The sequence below is a fragment of the Nicotiana tabacum genome, chromosome 11, assembly GCF_000715075.1.
Source record: "Nicotiana tabacum cultivar K326 chromosome 11, ASM71507v2, whole genome shotgun sequence".
Classification (NCBI taxonomy): Eukaryota; Viridiplantae; Streptophyta; class Magnoliopsida; order Solanales; family Solanaceae; genus Nicotiana; species Nicotiana tabacum.
In genome coordinates this window covers 41802256-41809538 of record NC_134090.1, presented here as the reverse complement: position 1 = coordinate 41809538, position 7283 = coordinate 41802256, and the positions used below count along the sequence as shown (strand labels likewise).

At 35.3% G+C, this 7283-nt stretch overlaps 1 long non-coding RNA gene across 1 annotated transcript; it reads right to left on the bottom strand.

Annotated features, from left to right (window-relative positions):
• Window positions 1-3769: 3769 nt before the first annotated feature.
• Window positions 3770-6700, bottom strand: LOC142166266 (uncharacterized). Its single transcript, XR_012696528.1, has 2 exons — window positions 5985-6700; window positions 3770-4179 (listed from the first exon to the last, which is right to left on the bottom strand). It is a non-coding gene; the product is annotated as an uncharacterized LOC142166266 (long non-coding RNA).
• Between the last annotated feature and the right edge of the window lie 583 nt (window positions 6701-7283).

Here is a 7283-nt window from a genome sequence, read left to right as displayed (position 1 = left end):
TTAGTACTAAATTTTGCAAATATGAATTATTTGAATTACCTGGTCCCCCTTCCTGTGGTTCACTGGGGGTTGCTCCGTTTCCAGAATTATCAAGACCAGAACGGGGATTCTCCAATGTATTATTATTAGGAGTTGGTGTGGGTGGTGCAGCGGGCAATCGACTAACAAATGCCTGAAGAGCTTTGCCGACCTGTGCATCAATTAGCTTTTGTAAAGCTTCAGTTGTAACTCCTTCAAAGTGTTCAGATTGTTCTTGTTGATCAGCACGGGATTCAGTAACAGGAGTGCCTTCACGAGATTGACGTGGTGAATCTGGAGGGGAGGGAACCATGATCTTGATTTTGATGAAATTGATTTTCATGGTTTCCCAATGTGTTATTATTGTTATTGTCGGTGTTGTTGTTTGACATGGTGACGACAATCGACAAGATATAGCTTAAAAGAAAAGATTATCAGATTCCCGGTAACGGAACCAATTTGTTTAACCAAAAATTTGGGTCTTTGGTCAAAGCTAAAAATAAATTCGGGTTACTGATAATCAAGAGACGAAAATAAAATACTTTTGAGAATGAAGGTAAAATAGTAAATAATTTTGTATTTCAGTGAGTTCCCAATAGTATTCCGTGTCCTTACAAATGATGATACTTCTTCCTTTTATAGGTAATTCTAGGTAAATGAATGAAGCCTCAGCTTTAATGGTATAATTATGAGTAATAAATGATATTAAATAAGCCGTTATACAATCATTCCTATTAAATACCAATTTTCTAACGTATCAGGTATTTAATAATGAATTTGGACTCCTTTCTGTCATCAGATCTTTGTCTTTAATGCCTTCTAATCCGTTGGCTGTAAATGACTTGAATTGGTACGAGACTCGTATCTGCACTTCGTCTCGTGCCTATTTAAATTCCTCTTCCCGTGGTTGTCTCCATCCGTGCCTCTTAGTCAATTGTTGCGCTTTGACCATTTAACCAAACCACGTGTCATGCCACATCATCTTTAATATAAACTCAGTTTTTTCCCAATACACTAGTACTAAGGGAAGAAACATGAAACTTCAACAACTAGAGGGACCACGTAGATATCTTGGAACGTAAATAACACATGATTCAGTAGAAAGCCTAAAACCATAATTAAATTCATACTTTGGCTGAAGCATTGTTTTACTTCCTTTATATATATATATAACATATTTAATTAGTAAATTTGCCCCTTCACCATTGCTCTTACAGTAAAGAGCATCCACATGGGTATATGCAATTCTTGCGAATCTACGTCAGTAGCCCTAACAAAAAAATTAATACTACAAGACGGAAGATTACAAGAATTCTCTTATCCATGTTGACCGCGAACACAATTAAGGCTTCTGATATCATTGATAGATTAAATTGAGGGGAGAGAACAACGAATTGTGTACCTTGTTTATGCAGCGGAAATCGTTAAATTCACCACAAAAAAAAATTGCCCCAAATCCGATTTCGTCTCTCCTGAAAACGAAATTCTTGTTCACGAACTAAATACATTTTTCCTTTCTTTTACTGTGTTTGTATCTTTGTAGGGAGATTATCACCTTGTGTTCTTCTCTGAAGAAGGGGAGCGTTGATTTATAGAGAGGAGAAGTTCTCAGAGAAAATAAAACTACCGTGAAAAACTAACCCACGTTGATTCTCACGCTATCCCTTACTTCTCAACGTGCGGTAGTTTTATTTGGAGTTATACCTTCCCTAGGTAACTTCCCTTAATTATATCTCCTTTAAAAAATAGGCCGGATCAATCCATATGGGCGACCCGTGACCCAAATTCAATGTCCAACACTTCTCATTTAGTAGCATCCCCAATGTAGCCCCTAAAGGATTTGAGAGTCTTGTTTAGAGCGAGAATTTGTGAGACAAGTATTATGTTGCCACTTGTGTGCGCCTCTTTGTGGGGTTGTTTCTCTCGATATTTTGTACTCTGTTTATATAGTGGATTGTCCATCTCTGCCCTGTGGATGTAGATCAATGCCGAACCACGTTAAATGTTTGTGCCTCTTTTTGTATATTTCTCTTTTGTTGTCTGAATCTTCGTCGTTCAATGTTCGCTTCACTAGCTTCTGCATGATGCCTGATTATTTCGATCCTAAAAAGTGATATCAGAGCGAGGTTCATGACAAGTTCATCTAGGCGAGTTTAGTTCTAGCCGCAACCTATTTGACGGTAATCATAATTTTTGTCAGAGAAATTTGACAAGAGTGTTACTCCAGGTTAAGACAAGCTTAGTGGCAGAGATTTGGAGATGCGGCCTGTTGAAGATTATATGAAGAATGTGTATTAATTAGTTTATTTTGTCAGAAAATTCAGGTCAATGGGGAGAATTATTAGGAGTTTGCCCTAATTTTCTTGCCATATTTGGTTTTCCTTTCTCTTGAAGGAAATGACAACATATTTATCTGAATTGAGTTTTCCTTTTCTTAGAAGAAAATTATAAATTTCACATATTTGGCTAGTCCTTTTTTTTGGAGGAAAAAGTTTTGAACTCTATAAATTGAAGATCATTCTTTCTCATTCAGTAGCATCCACAATGTAGTCTCTAAGGGGTTTGAAAGTCTTGTTTAAGGGGTGACAAGAATTATGATGTCACTTATGTGTACCTCTTTATGAGATTGTTCATTCTCTCGATATTTTATACTCTGTTTATATAGTGGATTGCTCATCTCGATCTGTAAACATAAGTCAATTAACCAAACAACATTAAATATTTGTGCATACGTCCATGAGTTACTCAGCGGTGCATAAAAATGGTCAGCGGTTAGTGGTATATTGGAATATAGCTTTTCTCGTTTTACGGGAGAACCATGTTTGGATATAAAGTCATGAGAAATTACTAAGGTGAATTTGAGCATTCTTTGGCAAAGTGTCTTTCTTTAACCATTGATGTTAAAATGGTCACCAAGTTTTTACACTGAACGAAGCATGATATTTGTATTGTGATACAATCGTCGAATATTACGCCATCCTTGATAATCATCTTGTTAATAATGGAAAACCTAGCTTCGATGGCTTCAGACGAATTTAGAATCAGAATCGCGCTTGGAGCCTATCGCTAGAACGAACAACACACTAGCTAGCGGCAGGTTTAGCCTAGCCCTAAGCCTTTTCGGAATAGAATACTTCTTTGACAGAGCTTCAAGCAAGAAAGAGGAAGGCCCTCTTTTCGCGATGAGTCTTAAAAAATCATCTAACTGGAAGTTTGGGTTTCAATAAGTCTATTCCTTTTAATACTAGCATGTTTGTTGAATTTTCTAGCCATTCGAGCAGGTTTGAAAGATTCCTTTGAGCCCTTCTGAATTAGAGGATCATAAGTAGCTAAAAAGTATCATGTGGTGAAACTAATTAAATAAGGAAAAATTTCACATAAGGACAATTGGGCTCCCTACTTTTTAATTTTATAGTCCATATTTCAATTTATAACCAACTAGTCCAAAAATAATAGGCTAAGATTTAACATCCATCTCCAATAGGTTCTCAAAATAACTATTTAATTTTTAGAAAAGATTCTTCAAGCTTTTAAGTTAATTTTCGAATCAGTAACTGTTACTCAAATATTAGTTCAACAAACCAAATCCATTTGGGTGGTGAAAATTAGATTTTTAACAAGCTTAAATATGCGGGTTTAAATTCCGAATTTAATTTTGTGAGAAATTTGAAGTTGGTGTTATTTAGACTTGTAATAAATAGTACAAGGAGGTTGTATATAAAATTTGAAGTTATTTAATGGAGATTTGGACTGATTTTGAACAAGAATTGCAACTGAAAATCGTGAAAGAAGTTCGTCTACAGACGCTTGTATAAAGGTGTATAAAAGTGTATAAAATATATTTATACACTCATATACACTATTATACAAGATTATACATAATTATACAAAAAACTGACTTCGCCTCTTCCTTGCGTCTGTTCTGATATTTGACTCAAATCTTGCTAAAATCTACTCCAAATCACTTCAAATTTAAATTTTGAACTCCTTTTGATATTTTCAATCAATTGGAACAACACCCAATCCAAACAACTAACAAACTCAAAAAACCCATTTTCGAAAGCAAAGCTCTGAATGGTCTTCAATGGTGGACTTCTACTCTTCAATTTTCTTACATTGCAACCAGGTGACACAAGAGGAGAAGCAGAAAATATACGGCCCCTTGAAGCATATGTAGAAGATGTGAGAAGAAGAGAGAGTTAAAGCAATGGTTGTGAGAATACAAATTTAACTCTGTCACGCCCCTTTTTTCACCTCACTAACCCTCTTAAAATATATAAAAGAGATTGTAATGCTCAAAAGGATTTTCAAATTTGAAAGGTGACAAAAAAATTGTGTTCAAAAAGATTTTTCTGAGTCGCCACTTGACATTGGTTTCATTGTGCCAGGTCACCGTTTTTAAAAATAATTTTTCCTTTTAAAACACTTTGGACTCCAAAAACTAAGTCTGCACCAGAGATTCGGGAAAGTGGATTCATTTGACTCGGGAAGAAGGTGTTAGATACTTCCCAAGTCCCGTAACTAGTACGGTTGCATACTCGATCTAGTTGGCTTTAAAAGATATTCTAATTGAGGTAAAAGCACACAAAGAGAAAATAGACAATCAAAAAGAGGCTCGAGGTCGTCCCCGCCTAATAAGATCATAAAACAAGAATAAAAGTACTATGAGTTTTGCTCTCAACCTCCAAATACAAATACCTCGGGGCATACCCAGGATAAAATTTATACAAATCCTTTGGGGCATTCCCCGGATAAATTTACCTAAGGGAACGACTTCTCGCCTCAAAACTAACAAAATCCTAAGGCTTGCCTACCCAAATTTTGTCGGCCTAAACATGTTACTAGCGGTCAATATAGCAAAATAAATAAAGAAAACTAAGTAAAAGCAAAATCTAAATCACGCTCATTTTCCTTTAACTTCTTATTCCAAACATTTGGCTAAATCCGATTCCTAAAGGACATGAGAAAATATTAATTATCTGGTAGGCAGGACACCCCAACTCACACGATCTAACAATCATTCAAAAAAATGACAATTTCATGTCCAAACATTTAATCAGCCGAAGAATGTCTAGCAGGTAAAGATCCAAATCATTTAAGGAGATAGAGTTAAGAGAACTAGAATAACAACAAAATAAAAAATGTGAATCCAATTCATCGGAAAGTGTTGTTCAAACATCTTCTTACGTCTACCACTCCAATTCCTTTGTGAAATTTTAAATTAAAACAGTAATAAATATCTAGACATATTTAACCATCTAACACACAATGGGGAAAGAAAGAAACAAAGTGCATTAAACGTTCATGAGCCAATTAAGGTGTGGAGGTCTTAAAAAGATCACTGTGACATTTTCCTAGAGATTGTTTATGTATGAGACTTGCAAAAGATGAGATTAGGACACAAAGAAAATTTACAACTAATTGCTTCAAAACAGATGAATTAGCCGACCAAATAAGTTTTAAGAAAAAATTCTAAAATTGGGTCCAAATGGGTAGTAGAACTCACAAGAAATTCACGAACTACTCTAGTCAAGGGACTATGGCAAAACTCATGAAAAGAACTAGAGCCACTGACTCAGATTAAAGAAAACTTAAAACATGCTGATATTTTTTTTATGTAGGCTAATGGATCAAACAGTGACAAATCGATTTTTACGCCATTTCAATGATTCAATCTTAGTTCAAAACCTGGGACACCAACAAAACTTCCACCCATTTTAGAGTTCAAACTGAAAAGAAACCTTAAACCAACAAGCTGCCATTTTCCTCGTGAATTAACTTCAAACGTTCAACACGAATCCAACACCGTAGCCATATAAAATTGCAAACCAGCACACACTTTCAAGCTCATTTTGACTAGAAGAAGCAGAAGAAAAGATTTAAGCGAGAACAAACCAATTGACATGATCCTCACCAAAGATAAACATGATTCACAACAGAAACAAAAGAAAGGAAAAGAAGTGAACCTGTTAAGCTGAAATTCTTCTAAATAATAGTGGGAAAAATCAGCAAATATACACTCCTCGAAACGAAAGAAAATCTGACGAGAAACAGCAAGCAAAATCGAACGACGGGACCAGAACTCGAACGACGAACACGACTCCGACCTCAAGCAAACTCGAATGGCAAATGATTTCAGCTCAATCAATCTCCATATTTGAACAGCAAAATAAAAAATGTGGAATCCAAAATGGGAGGAAGAAAGCCGAAAATAAAAGAACAACTACACTAAGTATTTTTTTTTATTTTCTGATTTTTGAAATAGAAAAGCAGAACTCTAACCAAAATATTCCAACTATTTTTGATTGTATTACTCTTTTTAATGAAAAATAGAAAATGAGAAGAATCCTCAAGAACCCTAGAACCCTCTTCTCCCAATTCTGATTTTTTTCCGAAGACCCCCGATTTTTCTCTTATTTTCTCTTTTATAGTTCAAAATCGAACAAATGGAGGGTCGAGATTAATAGTGATTCAATCTACGACCTCCATTTATTCAATTCCAACTTAGAGAGCAAGAAAACGCGTTAATAATAATGAGATTCGTTGGGATTTTGCTACGTGGAAGATGAAACAAAGGGAAGGGGGACCATAGGGGACCAGTGATGACGTGGAAGGGATTTTACGGTGGGTCTGGGAGTGTTGTAGCGCCGGCAAAGGTGGGAGATGGAGGGGGCATCGTTTGGTTAGGGGTGTTTTAGGTTTAGGGTTAGAGAAATATTTGGTTTTTATATTATGGTGGGGAGGAATAAGGGTTGGATCAAAGTGAATGGATGGCCAAGATTAGAGGGAAAAATGGGGCGGGTCCGGTCCGGTTTGCGTGGTTCATGAGCTGATGGGTTGGTGAGAAGTGTGAAGAGGTGTGGGTCTTTGGGGATTAATTGGGCCAAGGGGGTGCCGAAATTGGGCCTACAAATTGGGTTTTCAACTCTTTATAAATCCATAAATAAATAAAACTTAAACCTTTTCCTTCTACAAAATATTTTAAAAATATGCTATTGAATGCAAAATTAATTCCAATTAATTAAAATAAACCATATCATAACATGAAACTATTTTGGTATTTTCGGGATTATATTAAAATGGGTTAAAATAATATTTTCCTAAAAATACCTAATACCTTAATTAAATAGAGAAAAATGAAACTATTTTTTGTAATTTTTTTTTGTGATAAAATAAAGTAAAAGAGTCAAAACTAGTTAAAAGAGTGATATTAGACCTAAACTAAATATTTAAATGCTAAAAAGGGTTAAATCTCGGGGAGGGTA